Source organism: Lynx rufus, unplaced genomic scaffold, assembly GCF_022079265.1.
Source record: "Lynx rufus isolate CCGP_SWC_20201006 ecotype Redwood Valley unplaced genomic scaffold, mLynRuf1.p SCAF_3, whole genome shotgun sequence".
Lineage (NCBI taxonomy): Eukaryota > Metazoa > Chordata > Mammalia > Carnivora > Felidae > Lynx > Lynx rufus.
In genome coordinates, this window is record NW_025814845.1 from 84,053,302 (window position 1) to 84,074,203 (window position 20,902).

Genomic DNA, 20,902 nt, shown 5'->3' on the forward strand with positions numbered 1-20,902 from the left:
AATGGGAGGAATACAGCCCTGGTGCTGTATTTTCTAGGGTTTTTTAATGATACAGCTGGGTGAGACACTGACGGTGGAGGGAAGAGAGAAGCCAGGCCATTTTTTCAATCTTCGTTCTCTCTGCTCATCACTTACTATGAGTTGAGAGAATTATGGTGGTTCTGCTTTCACTGGCATCAGTAGTGAGTATAGTTTTGTGCTCTGGTTATGCCTCCTTTTTTTCCATCTAACAAGAAGATAGTTTCGTTAATGATAGAAACAGTACAAATTTCAAAACAAGCTGCAGTTATTCTTTTCAAACACCAAAAAGAGGTCCTCGTTTTCAGACAGTTACATTGTCAATTCCATAAAAACGTTTACAATAACATTACTGTTTTTTTTTTTTTTCAGGGACTGGACTGCCTTTGCTCTTGACACATTTGCTTGTGACATGACCAATTCTATGTCCTTGACCTCTACATCTCTTTCATCAACTTCTTCCTCTTCACTCTCCTCTTGTTCAGGTGGAGTCTGTGTGTTTTCTTGAATTTTTGAGACAGTTTTGCCTTGAATTCTGAATTTCTCAGCAGTTTCTAGTTGTGCCTGCTGAGATAAATCCTTGATCTTGGCTTCCCCCAAAACAATGTAGGTAACTGAAACTGGGCTTTTATGGACGTCTGGTTTTGTGATGACAAAGAGGGTTTTCTTAGATTTCCAGACAGTGGCTCTTGTAACCCCTGCAAGCTGTCAAAGACCCAGTTTGGACATAGCCTTCTGTGCCTTCTTTTCACTCCAGCTCTGTTTTGCTTTACTGACTGGTTCTTCATTGATTTCAGCTGTTGCTGCCAGCTGGGCTTATTGTGTGGTTGACTGTGTGGAATTCTGTTCCTCAAGCTCTGATACTGATTCATCACTGTCAGATTCTGTTCCAGATCCTATCTCAGCCTAAGACCATGGCAACTCCTGCTCTCCATTAGGGATGGTTTCTGTGGCTTCACCAGGCATTTTGTACAGGGAACATGGAACCAAGATGGCAGAAGAGAGAGAGAGCAAGCCATGCCTCTTCTTTTTGAATCCCAGCCTATGGGTGGGGAAATCTCTAGAGTGACTTGTTTGTCTAGTTGGACTCTGACTGAAACAAGGGGCAAAGTTGAGGCAGGAATACTGTCATGAGACTATTTCAGTAATCCAGGCAAGAGAAGAGCAAGTTGAACAAGTTACAGTGGCACCATGGACAAGGTGAAAAATGATGAAATTTGGGATCTCTTTTGAATGTAAAACTAACATGGATTGTATAACTAATGCAATAAAATAAAAGAAATATAATGTCTTCAAAGTTTAGTTTGAAAAACTGTAAAGGTGGTATTATTGGTAGATATAGGGAAGATTGAGAAAAGAGGAGATCAGGAGGCAGGGTATATGAATCAATAGTTCTGTTTGGTAAAAGTTAACGTTGACATAGCTATTTGGTATCTACTTAGGAGATCAAGTAGAAAGTTAAGTATATGAATTCAGAGTTTAGGAAAGCACTTCAGTTTAGAAATCTACTGGATGGGTAGATAGGATTATTGGTATAATAAAGTCATGCAATTTGAAATGATTACTTAGGAATTGGCTCTGCATAGAAAAAAAATCCATGACTGAGGACTAAGCCTTAATGACTCCAATGTTTAGAGAGAGAGAGAGAAAAGAAAGAAAATTGGAGAGAGAAAAGAAACCATCATAGGAAACTAAAAAGGCACATATAGCAAAGCAGAAGGAGAAAATTAAAAGAAGTACTCCAGCAAGCCAAGTGAAGAAAGTTTTTCAAGACCTTCCCCCTCTTCCATTTCTCTTTCTCTCTCTCTTTTCCCTTACTTTTTTCTTTCATTCCTTTACTCAGTTATTTAGCCAATATATATTGAGAACTTGCTGGATGCACTGTGATAGTTAATTAAGAACTCAGATACAGGAGGCTTTGAATAAAAATTTTTAGTGGTAGTCTTGTGGATGAGAGTCAATTTTTTTTAGACAGTTCCTTTAAACAAAGAATGATAAAAATTTATTTTTAGAAAACATGACATAAGTTAATCTGGAAAACAAATCCATTATTATACACCTTAGGAAAAGAATGGGATTTTTACTTTGCTTAACACTTTATATGCATTTACTCATACAAATAATATCTATATATACATAAATATTTTACATTCAGTTCTATCATATTTACTTACAGCACATCATCTTGCAATGAAAAAAAATTTAAATGTCTTCTTATGTGTCTATTCTATAATTTTATTTTGCTGCTTGGAAATGGCAAATGCAATTGGATTTTCTCCAGAGCCGCTCAGTTCTCTGTGACAACCCAAGGGTTAAATTAAAGGAGAAGTCAGCTCCTTGTCCTTGGCTCAGAGGAAAGCTGAACTGTAGCCTTCATTTATTTCCTTCACATTCTGTTTTGCTCTTTCCTCTTTTAGGACTGAGCATGTGGCCTTCACTTTTCTCATCCCCAGCCAAGATGCAACTCTACAGTGGGGAGATAGCCAGAATATGGGTTGGATCTAATTCTTAAAATCAAAGATAGGTAAGCTCCAAGGTTAAATTTGGAAAGCTCAGGAAATCCTAAGTGCAAACACCACCTTTCAATCATCTGCAAATCATTTCCTGCTCCCTTGTCTCTGAAAGGCAGGATTGCAGCCTCACTGTAATTTTTCTTTCTAAATTAAGCAGCACATTTCAGGTGTCTGAGAAGCAGCTGAGTGAGGCAAGGGATTTTAGAACTGGATTCCATTCAACTTTGCTATTGGTTTATTTTATCATTACATTTTCACACATGGGGGTGAGAATTTTAGAATTTAGCGAAGGTCATTAAAGGAAGAAAATATGGCAGCAAAATAGGACTTGATGTTTTAGAGTTAAAAATAGGAAAAATGAGAAAGAATATATGCTATTAAAATTCTATACTTTTAATCCTTTTTTCCTCAGCATAATTCTGAATTTCAGGTGACAAACAAGGTACATTAAGTAGACTGAGCCTGGTAAAATCATTGTACTTAACTGCAGAACTTAACTACAGGGCTTTTTTAAAGTCTTCAACTTTATTGGAACCGTTAAAAACTTGTTTATATTTTTATACCTTTTAGTCATTAGGATTGGGATGTAAATGTAACAGAAAAGACAGGGGCCAGGACCCAGTATTAATTTACTGTTAGCTCACGAGAACAGCCAAGCCTCTTGAATAAAATACAAAATACATATTTTCGTCTCCTAACAACATTATATTCTATTGTGACTAAATTTATTTCTGAAGTATGTGTATCCAGAGTGTACCTAGAGAAATTCAATCTACAGAAGAATTTAGTGACTTCAGATAAAAAAGTTGTTACATTTTGCTAGGTTAAAAAAATCAGATAAAGGAATAATCTTTCCCTCTTCATTTCTCTCATTAGAAGTGATATCTAGCAGAGACCAAGACCTTTTTGTAAGGCTTTTCATCTGCCAGTTTGCCTGGATAGTGAGGATATATGGTAAATAACCTCCAATGAAGGTCAAAGAGTAAAGAATTAAGATTAAGATATAATTGAAGGGGAAAAAAGAAAAGAAAGTAAGAGAACACAAAACATTGTAAATGCCTGGAAAAATTAGATAAAACCACAAATCCTAAGATCACGTTGGATATTCCCTTCAGTCTGCCCTGAGGTGTGAAATCCAATCATAATATCAGAGTTACCTATCCCTTACCATTGGGTTCCACTGGTTTTCATTCACTGACAAAATCCAAACATTTGACAAGACAATGAACTGCTTTCAGATGTTTAAGAGGGAAGGGAATGTGTCTATTACCACTGAGTCATAAGTAGATATTATTTGTGGTAGGCAGACTCTAAGATAATAGCTCATGATCCCTGAGTCCTCATATTCATACTTTTATGTAATTCTTTACCTTGAGAATGGCTAGATTTGGTGACTCACTTCTAATGAATTGAACACAGCAGAAGCAATAACATATCAGTTCAATTATCAAGTCTTAAAAAAGATCATCACTTATGTCTTGGAATCTTTCTTTCAGGGTCATCACCCTGGGGTAACTAGTAGTCATGTGAGAAGCCCCATGGAGAAGGCCACCAGCCAGGAGCTGATACTTCCAGCCTTCAGCCAGTAAGGACCCAGAGACATGTGAACAGCCACCTGTGTAAACTTCAAAGCAGACTCCCCTCCAGCTGAGTACTGAAATGACTGTAACCCCAGATAATACCTTGACTCCAGACTTCTGAGAGACTAGACCATAAACACCCAACTAAATCACAGTAAGATCTTGACTCACAGAGATAATAAATGGTGTTTGAAGCTTTCAATTTCAAAAAGTATCTTTTTAGATTGTCTCGTTAGTTTTCTATCCTATGTTTATTTGATAAAATATGGGATATACCTCCATTAATTCACAATTACTTAAAATAATAATTTTATAATAAAATAATGATACTGAATTATTGCCTGCCCTAAGGAGAAGCTTAGTCATTTCTTGACTATTAGTTTTTGTAAAAAAATATCTGTTTAAGATTTCTATGAAAATAAGAATTTGTTTCTGAATTCTGGCCTCCATTTTCTTCACTCTGCTTCCATCTAATCCAGCATAGAGACATCACTGAATTCAACTATCAAAACATATATTTGTTTTTAAAAGGAATTAAAATCTACCCATCTCTTTTCTTTAATTAGACCTGGGAATTTATTATGAAAATATTTTTTCCATTAAAGTTAGAAAACATGATATGAAATGGGATAGAATGATCTCAAACAAAGATATTAGAATATCTTTAAATAGAATTACCCTCAATAAAAATAGTTCTTTCTTCTTTATTTTTTCCTTATCTATACCATTATTTATTCTTTATTTGTATTAGTTTAACATGTTAAAAAGAGTCATTTCTTAGATACTTAAGCTGAATATTCTGGTGACTAAAAATCTTTTTTAGAGTGATAAGAAATAAGGATAATTTTCTAATTTCTTCCCAACTATGTAGTTGTAAAATCTTTACAATTGAGAAGAGTAATTATTCATTATGGTGGCAAAATAATTTTCTTAGAAGAGAAAGTAATATATTAGCAGACAAAGTAGATTGTGGCCTAATTCTTTGAGTACAGAGCAGTATGGAGGGGAGGAAAGAGCCACACTACATCAGAATTTGGCATTCCACTATAGAATAGCCGGATATCTCCTCCTTATTATTTTAAATTGACCCTCTTTAGCTAGACCAATGAAGATAAAAAAAGAGAAAGACATCCAATTAAATAAAGTCAGAAATAAGAGACATTACAACCAATGCCACAGAAATACAAGGATCATAAGAGACTACTATAAACAATTATGTACCAACACACTCAATAATCTAGAAGAAATGGAAAAATTCCTAGAAAGATACAAGCTATAAGTACTGAATCATGAAAAAATAGAAAATTTGAACAGGAGAATTACAAGTAAGATGACTAGCAATCAAAAACTTCTTAACAAAGAAGAGTCTTAGACCAGATGGCTTCACTTGTGAATTCTACCAAACATTTAAATAAGAATTAACAGCAATCTTTCTCAAACTCTTCCAAAAAAAATTGAAGAGGAGAGAACATGTTCAAACTCATTTATGATGCCAGCATTACTCTGATGGAAAAAAAGGGAAATGATCCTTGATGAGTATATATGTAAAATTTCTCAACAAAATAATATCAAACCTAATTCAACAGCATATTAAAAGGATCATATACCAATATAACTGAGATTTGTCCCTTAGTGCAAGGATGGTTCAACATATGAAAATTAATTCATGTTAAACACCACATTAACAGAATAAAAGATAACAATCACATGGTCATCCCAATAGATGCAGAAAAAGTGTTTGATAAAATTCCTCAGCTCCCTCATGGATAAAATCTCTGAACAGTGAGGAATAGAAGGAAAGTACTTCCACATAATAAAGGCTGTAAATGACAAGCCCACAGAACACATCATTCTCAATAGTGAAAAAGTGAAAGCTTTTCCTCTAACATAAAGAATAAGGTAAGGATGCCCACTCTCACCACTTGTATTCTACACAGTACTGAAAATAGCTTAGAGCAATTAGGCAAGAAAAACAAACAAAAGTCTTCCAAATCAGAAAGAAAGAATTAAAATTATACTTCTTTGCATATGACATGATTTCATATATACAAAACTCTAAAGATTCTATAAAAAATTAAAGTTAATTAACAAGTTCAGTAAAATTGCAGGTTACAACATCAACATATAAAGTTCAGTTGTGTTTCTATACAATAACAGCAAATTATCTGAAAAGGAAATTAGAAAACAATCCCATTTACAATAGCATTAAAAAGAATAAAATATTAAGAATAGACTTAACTAAGGAGGTGAAAGATGTGCATACTAAACATTACAAAACATTAATGAAAGAAGTAGAAGAAAAAACAAATAAATGAAAGGCATGCCATATTCATGAATTGGCAGACTTAATATTGTTCAAATGTCCATACTACCCAGAGCAATCAACAGACTCAATGTTATTCCCATCAATAACTTTTACAATTCACAAGGAAACTCAAAAGACCACAAATAGCCAAATTATTCATGAAATAGAAGAAGAAAGCTGCAGTCATTACATTTCCTTATTTCGGAATATATACAAAGGTATAGTAATCAAAACAATGTGGTACTCATGTAAAGACAGATACAGACAAATGGAATACAATAGACAGCCCAGAAGTAAATACACGCATATGTAGGCAACTGATCTTCAGCAAGAGTCCAAGTGCAACAATGGAGAAGCTTTTCAATAAACGGTACTGGGAAACCTGGAAATACACATGCAAATAATGAAATAGGACCCTTATCTTACACCACACACAAAGTCAACTCAAAATCAATTGAAAACTTAAACATAAGATCTGGAACTATAAACCTCCTAGAAATAAATATAAGGGAAAACCTTGATGGCATCAGTCTTGGTAATAATTTCATGGATATAATGCCATAAGCATGACAACAAAACAAAAATAAGCAAGTGCAAATGCATGAAACTAAAAAGCTTCTTTTCAACAAAATGAAAAGGCAACCTATGAAATGGGGGGAAATATTTTCAAACCAAAGGGTTAATTTCCAAAACATATAAGGAACTCATGCAGTGGAATAGTAAAATAACAAATAGCTTGATTAAAAAATGGGGCTAACAGCTTAAATAGACATTCCTCCAAAGAAGATGCACAGATGACCAACACACATATGAAAAAATTCTTCACATCACTAATTCATCAGAGAAATGCCAAATTAAACCACGATTAGATATTACCTCACGCTTGTTAAGGTGGCTATTATGAAAAAAACAATTGTTGGTGAGGATATGGAGAGCCTAGAACCCTTATACACTGTTAGTGGGAATGCAAAATGGTGCAACTGCTATGGAAAACAGTATGAAGTTTTCTCATAAATTTTTCAAAACTACCATATGATCCAACAATCTCATTTCTAGGTTATCCTAAAGAATTGAAATCAGGATCTCTAGGAGATGTTAGCAATCTCATGTTCATTGCAGCACTATTCACAATAGTGAAAATGTGAAAACAATATAAATATACATCAGTAGATGAACAGAGAAAGAAAATGTCATATACATATAATGGAATACAATTTGGCCTTAAAAAAAGTCAAATTCTGCAACATGGAGGAATCATGGAGACTTTATGTAAAGTAAAATAAGTCAGTCACAGAAATATGAATACCACATGATTCACTTACATAAGGTAACTAAAATAGTCATGGAATTAACGAGTGGAATGGTGGCTGCTAGGGGAGGAAGAAAAGTGTAGTTACTAATCAGTGGGCATAAGGTTTCAATTAAGCAAGATAAATAAGATTAGCTACATAATAAATTTATGTACATTAAATATGTTATGTATATAATAAGATAACATATAAAGTATAATTGGATGTACATTAAGCTCTTGAGACATGTGGTATAACGTTGAACCTATAGGCAATGACAATGTATCATATACTTGAAATTTAAGAGGGTAAATGTTAAGTGTTCTCGCCACAATAAAGTACTTTTTAAGTGAGGGATAAAAACATGTTGCATACATACAAAATGTGCCAGGCATTTTGCTATATAATTGCACACATATCATCTTTTTAAAAATTAAATTTTCATAACAAGAGGCAAGTAATGCAAATTAATAACAAAACATTAACAAACATATTTCAAAACTGATTCTTCCAGCTTAAATTATGATGTAAGACATTTCATCTTTTTGAGATTAGTTTGTCCATCTGCAAACCAAGGTAAATAATTTCTGTCTTAAATATTGTATGAGGATACCAAAGCAAACAAACAAACAAACAAACAAAAAACCCAGTGGGGGCTGGCAGATAGTAGGATTCCAGGTTTCCATCCATGTCAAACTTTAGTATTATGACTAAAATGTGCTGGAATTTTCTAACCTTTCAGAAGAAAATAATGCAGAGTTCTCTACATTCATTATTTTATAATTGGTCTTATGTAACACAGTTCACCTATGGTGAAGTATATGCCCCATTTGGATTAGCCGAGCTCGAGATTTAGAAATAGATAAACAGCCTGATGATATAATTGTGCCTCCTTTCCTCTAATTCCACCCCCTGTGGTGCACAGGTGTCCCACCCAAGGTGTCAACATTCATGCAAAGTCAGGTTCACTTCCCTTTTTTTTTTTTTCCCATTTTCTTAATGAAATAAAACTGAAATGATTGCTTAGGTAACCTGAGCTGTCAATATTGCCATTTCTTCCTATGAATGCTGCTCATATTTTCTTCTCTCCTTTATTTCTACCTCCTTCTCAAACCCTCCTTTCATCCCTTTAATTAACCAGGTTAAAGGTATGCTTACTAATTCTCGAATCTTAATGTCTCTTCTATTTCCTCTTTCATTGGAAGCTGGCAGGTTCACACCATAGCTGGATCTTTCATGCGATCCTGAATGAGAAATTCTAAGGATAAACTGCACTTTTTAATTTAAAAAATTTTAAATGTTTACTTATTTTTGAGAGAAAGAGAAAGAGAGAGCATGAGCAAGGGAGGGGGAAAGAGAGAGGGAGACACAGAATCTGAAGCAGGCTCCAGTCTCTGTGCTGACAGCTCAGAGACGCATGGCTGGAACCCATGAGCAGCGAGATCATGACCTGAGCGGAAGTCAGAGGCTTAACCGACTGAGTCACCCAGGTGCCCCTGCACTCTTTAATTTCAATATTAGATGGCCTGTGTACTCAGTGAGTGGGGTGGTTTGTTGTTCAGTTATTCAATATTGTTATTACTATAGATGCTACTTATTATATGTTGGGAGATATTACTGCCTTGCCACTAAGTCAGATGGTCTGGATTTGTATTCTCCTTTAGTCCCGATCATGTGATAACTGAGTCACATAGCTAACTTTTCTAAATCTCAGTTTTCTCATCTGCAACACATAGAACTGTTATGAAGATTAAAACTAAATTACTACACCCATTTCCTGCATTGTTTTTCCATAATATTTATCTAAATCTCTGTATATTTTTCTTCGTCTGAGTACTTACTGTCCTCATTTAATATTTTATAAGAATAGATATTTTTGTCTGTGTTTCAGTGTGGTATGGATTGCGCCTAGTGTGTAGACAGAACTTAATAAAGGGGTTATGAATGAATGAAAAAATGAGATATGATTAATGTGATTTTTAATACATGAGTGCAGACTATTATAATTCACATAAGGATTATTAACAATCTTTCCAAAACCTTGTAAGGAGGTTAACGTTGTTATTCCCATGTTAGTCATAAGGAAACTGATGCTCAGAGAGGTCCCACAGCACTAGTTGGTGGAATAAGGGTTCATTCCATCCCCTCTAAGTTTCAGAGGATACCCCACGTGTAAGTTTTAAAATTTGTAAGTAATATCAGTAAAAGGATGTCTTGGATGAGACTCCTGAGAGACAGAACCTGAGACAAGTATTTTGGTACTGCATTCTTGGAGTGCCCTCAGAAGACACCTGTAAGGAAATAAACTGAGGCAGGATAAGATAGATCAAAAAGCTAAGCCAAAATACGGTTTTTACTGAAGTCTTGACTGAGCCTGACCTCATGGGGAGCTCTGGAGTGTGAAAGGCACCACAGGGTTTTCATGCCTTGAAATAAGTGGGTTTGGGGCCACAATTTTGCATCCCCGTATCAGCTAGCCAGTGGCTGATTTTTGTCCTCCTCATTAGAGGGTGCTTAAGCTCTCAGATATCTTCTAGTGAGACAGTTCCTGCCAGTCAAGGAGAATTCTCTGGAGAAATGTGCAATTGTACTTAATAGTAGCCAGCACTAACAGCAATAGGTGATAAATGCATTGGTCCAGTAAAGGGAATCTGGGCAAAGCACCAGCAGCCTCTCTCAAGGGGAAATCTTAATTGTTCTGCTGTCTCCCATGCATCCATTTTACTCCAGTAGCTTACACCCACATTTCTGAGACTGTATCAGCCTAAGATCAACCTATGTATCTGCTTTTCATTTTGAGCAATGGTGAATCTAATAAAGGAAACAAGGGGAAATTAAGGGAGCATTGTACCAGTAGCCACTTTATCATCAATAGGAATATTTTATGGTTGGTTCTACTTTAACTTGATGCCACAGTCACCAGTTACTGGGCTTATGCCTTTCCACTAGTATTTTCAGATAACTGACACCTAGAATTATACTGTATTCTGTACCTGTTGTGACTCCAATCTATGTTTTGCTCTATGGAAGTCCATTTGTGTCTGCTGTTGGATCTTCAATGAATGTTTACCCTGCCTTTGGGATTCTGCCTAGAACTTACCTACTTATGCTTACATCCTCTGTGGACTATTTCCTCTGTTAGGAATTCCTCTTTCCCTGTGTACAATTACATGACATGTTTAGTTTCAGAGGCATTATTCAATCCTTTGGCTCTGCCTGTTTCTAAGCCAAGCTCTCCACATCCTGTATCCGGTGACCCCCAGGGATGACAACATCTTTTCCCCCCAGAAACCCAGTCACAGTGGCTTCCTTGTGGAGACGGCAAATATTTATAAAATATTTTGAAATGCAGAGCATTTAATTACACAAAGAAGGTTAATGCTAGAATTTTAAATCCCTTGAAGACTCTTTACTTGCCCATTGCAACCCCCATAAATGTCAATAAAACCACAATCTGCAAATTAGAAAGTGAGAAACCACTTCTCAAGACAGCTGAGGTTTAGGTGAACCACAGGGAAATGCTTTTACCTGGAGGCCAAATAACCATGGTAAAAGGGCAAGGAACTCTGGAGCGCATTATTCTAAATCATTGAGAGCCAGGGGACCTTAGATTTCATAAAAAGGAATCTTTTACTTTCTAACATCCTACACTGAGCACATGGGTGTTACTTACATTTAAAATAGTTTTTTAATGGTTTACATATGTAAACCTGCTTTTGGATTTCCCGATAAACAATAGTATTGACAACAACATCAAAAAAACTTATAAATAATAATAATCAAATAATAATAATAGAAGAAGAAGAAACCACTGCTGCCACCACTACCAGATGTGAATCTTGTCTTGGAATAATTTTCGAAAAAAATAAAAAAAACAAAAAATGCAGGCAACAATAACAATGAAAAGTAGTAGTAGTAGTAGTATTAGTAGTAGAAGAAGAAGAAGAAGAAAATAATAATAATAAACCATAAATCTCACAACCTTGACTTCTCTATTGGAATTTTTAAGGCTATGAGTTGCTAGTGTGCTTCTACATGGGGAGATGCATGTGCAAAGAATTCATGAGACATTTTTCTTATAATTAATGGGCTTAAAGTTTAGCAAAGGTAAGTGAACCATGTGAAGACTTAGCCATTATAAAATGTTACATTTGTTATATTGCCCCCAACAGAGGGACAAGACAAGAAGCATGAAGACAAGAATTCTATGTGTGCAGAAGTGAAGAAAGGTTTCAAAGAGTAGGCAATTCAAGGTGAATCTTGAAAAACTTCTTTCTCCTTGTCCTCCCAGCTTTTCATTTTGTAAAGCAGTTAAGGATGGTTACTGCTACCTTTCTTTGTTGTGGAAGAAGAAATGTAAATAAGTTAGCTCTAGAGGTAAAGAAAACAAAAAGCAAGGTGTAACACTGAGTAGTATGGAGGTGGTGGTGATGTTTGAAGTGATGAACCAAAACACAGAGGCTTTGAACAAAGAGATACAGTAAAACCTTGGTTTGTGAGCATAATTCATTCCAGAAACATGCTTATAATCCAAAGTACTTGTATATCAAAGTGAATTTCAAGAACCATTGGCTCAGTGTGATCATGTGACATTCGATGTCACATACTACTTGCATTGCAAGACCCCCTTGGTTTATCAAGTAAAAATTTATTAGGAATGTTTGCTTGTCTTGTGGAACACTCGCAGAACAAGTTACTCGCAATCCAAGGTTTTACTGTAAATATTAGAGACAACATCTAAATGCTCGCCTTCTGTGAGGTGGCAGGATTACTGCCTGAAAGCAGATGAGTTATGATGCAGTTATTATTCCTGATGAAAGAAATATGATTAAGACCAAGAATCACAAAATTGCTAATTATTTTACCATTTGAAGTTGTTAAAAATGTATTATTTAGTTATAATGCATATAGGAAACCAACATATTAATCCTTGAGAATAGTATGGGCTTTTTGTGAAAGCCAAATTAGCATTTTTATTAGATAAGTAAAGTCCCCTGTGTTCATGGAGTTTACTATCTAGTAAGGGGCACAATTTAAAGTTATACAAATACATACACAAATATATACCTATATGGGTTGTCTTTTGACATATGACTGAAGCTTTAACTCATCAAGAAGATCTTAATGGAGAATCTACCACTTGCTAGAACTACTAGATTCTGCGGGGAATAGAAGAATGAATCGGAAATAGATTCAACTCTGCCGGAAATGTCAGTCTAATCGAAGCAATAGGGCATAAAACTAATGATAGTTCAAAATGTAGAAAGGGTAAGTGTCATAAGAATATAGATTATAGTATAGGATTCCTGAGGAGAAAGAGATTACATTTTAGTAAGAGAAATAAGGACATTCTGATAGAGAAATTGGCAAACTCTCTAAATCTTGAATAAAAGTTCATAGTTTGGATATGTGCACAAGGGTATTCAGATAAAAGGAGAAATGTGAAGAAAGCAGTGTATTTGTTTGCTAAGGCTGCTATAACAAAGTACTGCAGACTGTTGAGAGGGGTTGAACAACAGACATTTATTTTTTCACAGTTCTGGAGGATAGAATTCTGAGATCAAGGAATTGATAAGGTTGGTTCTTTCCGAGGTCCATGAGGGAGGGATCTGTTTCAGGGCTCTGTCCATGGACTGTGAATGGTTGTCTTCTCCCTCTGTTTTTACATTGTCTTTCCCTTGTACATGTCTGTGTTCAAATTTCCTCTACTTATAAGGTTTATATGGGGTTAGGGTCCAGCCTAAGGACCTCATCTTAACTTGATTATCTCCATAAAGACCCTATCTCCAAACACTATCACATTTTGAGGTAATAGGGGTTAGGATTTCAACATATGGATTTTTAGGGAGACATAATTAAGACCATAACAAGGACTGAGGAAAAGAATTGTGGGACATATAAAAAGGATGGTGAATTATAGTTTGACTAAAATATAGTTACGTAAACTAACATAGGATTCAGACTGGACAAAAGACTCAAACCAGATTGTATAGAGCTTGAATTTCAAGCAAGAAAGTTTGGGCTTTGTTCCTCCAGCATTAGGGAACCAGAAATGAATTTGAACAGAGGAGTAGCGTAATAAATACAAAATTATCGCATGCTTACAGTGCCAGACACCATGCTAAGTGTTTCACCTAATTATCTCGTTTTATCATCATCTCATTTAATCTTTGCAATAATACCTTTAACCAAGTTTTATTATTCTTGTTTTACAGAGTAGTAAACTAAGGTTAAAAAAGTTATTATAGTCTATGAATATTAGAGCAGAGAATCTAATTTAAGTCTTCATAATCTGGCATCACTTCCAGTGTACTTTAATCTCAGACATTGTAGTTTTCATCTCTAAAATTTCATTTTAATTTTTTTTAATGTATCATCAATGGCCCTGCTTCAATTTTGAACATATGGGATAAAGTTATAATCACTTTTTTATGTCCTTGTTTGATAATTCTCATATCTGTGTCAGTTCTGGGTCAGTTTTCCGTGATTGATTTTTCTCCTTATCGTGGCTCCTGTTTTGCTGCTTCTTTGGATGCCTGGTAATCTTTGATGGGATACCAGACATTGCAAGTTTTACCTTGTAGGGTTCTGGTTATATTTTTTAATAAATATTCTTGACCTTTGTTTGGGATTATAAATTACTTATAATGGTGTAATCCTTTTGGGGGGGTCTTGCTTTTAAGATTCATTAGGTGAGGGTGGAGACAGACTCCAACCAGGCCAAATGTTCTGCATTCCTGATGCAAGACCCTCTCTGTACTCTACCCTATATATCTAGAGATTTTCCAGTTTGGCTGATGGCAACAGGTACTGTTCTCTCTGGGTATGAGCTGGGCACTGTTACCTCTAATCTTTTCCAGTGGTTCTTTCCGGGCCTCAGGTGGTTTCCTTAGGTGTATGTACTGATCAACACACTGCTGATTACTCAAGGAGCTCCTCGGCAGATCTCTGCATTCCTGTCTCTGTACAGATCCCTCCACTCCAGGACTCTGTCCTGCAAACTCTACACACTTTAATCTACTTAGACTCGTGGATCTATCTGAACTCAGGTGTGCTCAGGGCTCCACCTGTGCTCCTCCTGCTCGTGCCATAGCCTGGAAACGCTCCACGGCATTAAGCTGGGACACTTGTATGTCTCACCTAATTGGCTTCTCGTTTCTTAGGAATCCCCATCCTTCATTTTCAAAGATAAGTTGGATCCCTTTCATTTAATGTTGGTCTGAAGCCAACACCAACCTAGGAGTCTTAAATTTTAAAACATTGTTTTCCACATAAAATTTGAGGATGGAGGGTAAAAGGTGGGGAGCAGAGCTCTAACATTAAAACATGCTTAAGACAAATCACCAAGATAAATATGACATTATTAGTGTGACTAAGAGTGGAGCAAGTAAAGAAACAGACTTACAGGGTGTTTTCTCCCAGCAGCGGGAGGGTAATAAAAGTAATGCCTCGTTACTATTGCTGCTGCATAACAAGACTTCTGGGTCACTGGGAGTCCCACTCTGCTCTAAAATAGTCTTCTAAAGAGGAATCCTATCCTTTTCCCTCTTCCTCCTTTCCTTCCCTATCTTAGCCCAGGTTGGTCTGACAGCCATGCAGTCCTTATCTTCTCTTTCTTCCTTGTGGTGAAAACAGCACCCTAAATGCATAGGGCATCTGATATTGTTTTAGTTGCTATTTAATGATGCTTTCATATCCTCACCTTCCTGTTGCTAATGTGCTGAAATGAATTTCAATATCCCTTCAACATCTACTAGAAGCCCATTTGTGAATATGATCCTCATTAAGAAAGACATCATAGAAATTTGGTGAGCATTTCTTTAACATCCTGGAAGAATGGGCTTCACGGACACAGTCCTGAAAATGATGTGTGAAATGTGTTTTAAAAATTGAATTATATTTTAAATATACTAGTAGATCTTGGTTTTTAAAATAGAATTTTAATGCTTGTTTGTACATAATGATTACATCTGAATTATCACCGAGGAAATCTAGCATTTTGTTAATTTAATATTTCTGGTCTCCATATAACTCTGCCCTTAGATCAATATGTCTACTATATTTCTGATTAGTAATTTTCACAGTAAAGGTTAGACACAGCTAGATAAACTGCGTACCTACCTCACTATTTGTTGTAATTTAGAAATCCTCTAATGGAAAGGATTATTTGAATTATAATTAACATTGAAGACTGAACCTTATTTTATTTTTCACTTGAATGAAGTTATATTGAATGAGAACTATATCTTGCTCAATCACATAATTATAATTTCTGATAACACTTTACATATGAATCATGTAAACACAGAAAAGTGTCAAGTTGATAGCTTAAGTATCTGAAATCTGGGAAAAACATTTTATTTTATTTTGTGGGGATTTTTATTTCTTTACTCTTAATATGCTAATGGCAGGATTAATTGCATTCCAGTGTATATAGCTAATAATATATAATTGATAGATATTGATAGAAACAACATATTTGATATTTACTTTATATATTTGATGTTGATTTTATTGATAGGATAGATCTCATATATATCAGTGTTTGAATGATTAAAATGAACATTATTTAACTTTACACAACTTTGCAATAATGCTTCAACTTCCTTCTGCCATTGATTTTAGTATGTTCTACTCAATTAAGAGAATATTTTGGACACCTTTGGGACATTTGTTTATTTAATACATTCCTTTTAAGTGTGAAAAATGTTTATGTATTATTTTAGTGTGTAAATTATGCTTGAAATCGTGCAACACAAATCTTCTCAGACACATGATACCAAGAGTTAAGAAATGATTTTTTCCCCTGTTAACTTACATGCTCTTTTATTTCTGGGGGCTGGGTTAATTGTGATATATTGAAAAATAAAAGCTGTGCAATTTGTGCCTTTTTTTAATTATCATGGCTTTTAAATGTCAGGCCACAGACAAAGGTGTGTGTTAAGAAAGTAATCTTGTATGTATGCCCCTAAATAGAAAATAAAGCAAATGTACTCTACTTGCTTGTTTTTACCACCCCCCACCCTGCCTGTCTTCCCTGTCCTTCTTGAAAATGAATGATTGAATAGAATGGCCTAGACATAGAGCCCATTTCTCTTTGTGCCTTGTTCAATGTGAAGATCCTACAGCCTGAAGCAATATCTCCTTTAGAAAACAGGGAATTATTTAGAGACTGCATCCATCCTGTGATTGCAAGGGAGGATTCCAGGGTTTTGTAAAGGCAAAAATAATGCTTTCAAATCCACACAGATGTCACTCAAAGCACAAAGCTAAGTGGAAAAAAGAATTAGGCAGCCACGATTTTTAGATTTCAGGCTGAAAGATGCTATATAAGCTGAAATTTGCATTTTCATTACCTAGTTAATAGTCATCCAAACTAATAAAATATACTGCAAAGAAGAATAAAAAGGATAGATATGATTTTTATACTTACTAAATAATAGCTGAGTTAGAAGAAAACTGTTAAAATGTTAATATTTTTATGAGGTTACAATATTATTAATTCTTAGCAATGATAAAAAAACATTTTTTTTAATCATCAGATTCTCTTCTTCAGTGCATGCTTTCATTTCATTTAACCAGATTTTTGAAATGTCCTTATCAAATTTTGGTGTGGTTTTGGTGGTTCATACTATTTTTTTAGGTTAAATGAAAGGTTTCCTAGGACCTAATTGTGTAAAAACGTGACAATGGCCAAGACTAATTTGGTAGGTTTGTTTTAAACAGTGTATGTTTGAGGATCAGGTTGGAGTATGAGAATTACATTCAGTCACAGGCTTGGTAAGCAGGTCTGTTCACTTTCATAGGCATGCAGAAAACCAGGCCAGGCCAAGCAAAAGCAAGGAGCTTTAGCATAAAATTAGAGGGCTATCTGGCTAGCTCTCTAAGAAGAATAAAATTGAAGCTAGAAAAAAAAATGTTGGGGGATGGGTAGAGGAGAAAAAGTCAAGAATTAAGGAGAAAATAACTCTTTCCAAAGAAATCATCCTGAAGATTAGTAATTTCTCTAAATATTGATGCTCTTGAAAATTAAAGTGCATAATGAATGATTCAAAGGACACCGGAAACTCTCAGGCACATATTTTAATATCAGGTAGGAGGAAAAAGGTAGACTCTTGAGCATGAAAAATGTTTTTATTAAAAAATATGGTTTGTCCACGAGGCAGGTTTCTTTAAGCTCTCAGAGTTCACTGCACATCCTCAGCAATTTAGTGGGCTATGCCTCAGAATCATCATAAATCAATGAGAGGATGTTTTGAGCCATGGGGAATTAGCTGGCTCGCTTATGTATGAGGCGATTCACAGCACTTCCATTCGGAAACCTGGAAACCTTTTATGAGCCCACATGCTTGCTTGTCTGAGACATACCTATGTCTAGGCAGGGATAGCTTTGGCTACGTTATGTTAGTTTCCCCTGTATTTTTTCTGCCTGACTGAAGGAACATTTTTTCTAGCCAAATCCTTTCTCCTTTTGGGCAGGGCTCCTGATTTAGTTCCTAGTTGTCTGGACCAGATTCAATGCCGTAGACTACAATTAATATTATCAGCTCCAGGATACACAAAAATTCAAATTTGACTAATGTTAGGGAGTGGAGGAAATCCGTTCTTGAAATCACAGATTCAATCAGAATCCTCTGATGCAATCCACCAGGGGGCAGCTCCCTGGTGATAGGCTCACAACATTTGCCTCTGAGCCTACAGCCTGCCAGAAAGATTTCCACAGACTGGAACTACACCGGTCCTTGTCACTTTTCCATTTAACCATCAGAACTCCTGCCTCAAATTCTTGTTTTGTGTAGCAGTGCATGTACTAGTGAAGGTTCTGAAAGGAAAGTAAACGTGGCTGTTAGAGGGATTTTAGTATCAAGAAACTGAAAGACTTCTTAAAAGCCACACCAATGCCAAACTACTAAATAAAAGCCTAGAACCTCTTCAGCTGGATAACGTTATTATTATTTCCTGGAAGAAACTGGCATTATCCTGCAAATAGAGAGCTTCAAATGAAAGAATGTTATAATCCAAATAAAGAACCCCTGAAAAAGGACACTTTTTAAATAACAATTATGGTAAAGAGGACAGTGACTCCTACCATGTTATTAAATCTCATTCAACAGTGGCTAACATTTAACAAATTTTACTGGGATTCTACACTAAAAGTCACGGGTGGTGAGAAAACGTGGACACCACATTATAGGAAATCAGAAAGTCAAAGCAGAAGTTAAGCAAATTGTTCTGTATCAAATGCATTAACAATACCTCCCATCCTTACACTATGGTTTATTTACTTCCTGATGATAAACAATTTTACAATGTTCCATCCTAACAGTATTTCCACATCTGATATAGAATGGCAGTGAATAAAACTTGCTTTTGCATTAAGAAGTTCGTGTATCCTGAGAAGACCTTTATAATACACTATTAGTGAATTCTATAACACCTGTGCTGTAGAAAGTTCTTATTTTTAGAATGTACAAAAATGTGGTAAAAAACAAAACAAAACAAAAAAACTCCCAGCAAGATGTTGAGAGGGACCTACAAGGGAATGGGGGAGAGAAATGACTGAGACTTTCTTCAAATTAATTTTAAACAACACAGTCTAATGTAGATAATGGATGGTCGACACTTCTGGACAAGCCTGAAAAACATTATTGTCACCACGTATTTTCTATTCTATTGTACTAAATAATAATTCCAGTTAGCATGCATCTAAGTTAATAGAAATGTTGCCTGGAACAAACTGTTGGTATTTCTAATTCTGAAATGTTGTTGACCCTTGGTTGGCTACTGTGGAAAAACATGAAAATAGCCAATTTTCCAATGTCCTGGCAACTCTGTAGGAAACCCCATTCTTCATTTTATTAAAACTAAAGTGTTCTTATATGTCTCCCAGGCTATCTTCATCAAAAGTTATATTGGGTTACAGGGTAGGCCATGGTGACAAGTTATCCTGAGGAAGAGTGCTTAAACAAGATAAACATGAATTGATTTCTCTGTGATGAAACTCTCCAGGCAGGTGATTTAGGTATGGCAAAAGTACCCAGAGGTGTCAGAGATGGAAAAGCCTTCCACTTCTTTGGCTGTGACATCCTCAGGCTATTACCTCATCAGTTTGGTTGAAATTGGTCACCATGTCCACCTTACAGCCCATAGCAAAAAGAAAGAAGAATTTGTATGCAACTTTACTTTTAAGAACAATTTTTTAAAACATTTCTTTTTGAGAGACAGAGAGAGACAGAGCACAAGCAGGGGAGGGACAGAGAGAGAGTGAGACACAGAATCCAAAGCAGGTTCCAGGCTCTGAGCTGGTGGCACAGCTGATCATGACCTGAGCTGAAGTCGGATGCTTGACAGACTGAGCCACCCAGATGCCCCTGCATGCTTCTTTACTTTTTTAGAGGTATGATTCAGAGGATGCACACTTCAATCCTGATCATATACCATTGGCCAGAATTGGACATGTAACCTACCTGGCAAGGATGGAGATTGGAAATACTATGGTTACCTCGATACCCATGTACTCCATCACATTACCTATTTGTATCCATGGAAAGGGGAATGAATTTTGGCAAAGGCAATTGGCAGTCCCTGCCACAAGTGTTCACAGATTGAAGGTACAGAAATCGTAATCAGATAGACAAAGGTGCCTTTATTTTAGCAATTCAAAATTCCTCATAAGATTTTATGTAGACCAAAGTTTTACATAACGGATGGCGGTCTTTGCTAGAAATGAAGATGTCATTTTCTGGATTTTAAGCCTAAGTTGGACATGTTCACCAGAGAGTTTGCAGCTCCCCTTCAGGCATCTGTAAGGATTACTCTTTATATCTTTCAATATTTCTAATTTCATTTTGCAGATTTATGATTTTTCATTTGTAATTTGTTTTCAATCAATTATAGCAACTCCATCCTTTTTATAATAGTGAGAATGTGAAACTGCGTAATGACCAAATGTTGAAGAGCTAATTATAACTAACTATGTGCCCAAAGAAAATAATACAGAAATAGATACACATCATCAAATATATTTCCAAGGCCAGTTTTTTAAGTATGTCATTTTAAATTTTCAAGGAACAGACAATACTAATGCTATGTAAACTACTACAAAGCAGAGAAAAAGGAGAATTCAAATGCCAGGTTTACTTTAGGACAGAAGTTCCTCATATGCGTCCTGTTTCTTTTTGTGCACTCCTATCCTAA

At 35.6% G+C, this 20,902-nt stretch overlaps 1 pseudogene; it reads right to left on the reverse strand.

Annotated features, from left to right (window-relative positions):
- Window positions 1-330: 330 nt before the first annotated feature.
- LOC124520788 (nascent polypeptide-associated complex subunit alpha-like) lies at window positions 331-1,026 on the reverse strand (annotated as a pseudogene).
- Window positions 1,027-20,902: the final 19,876 nt, after the last annotated feature.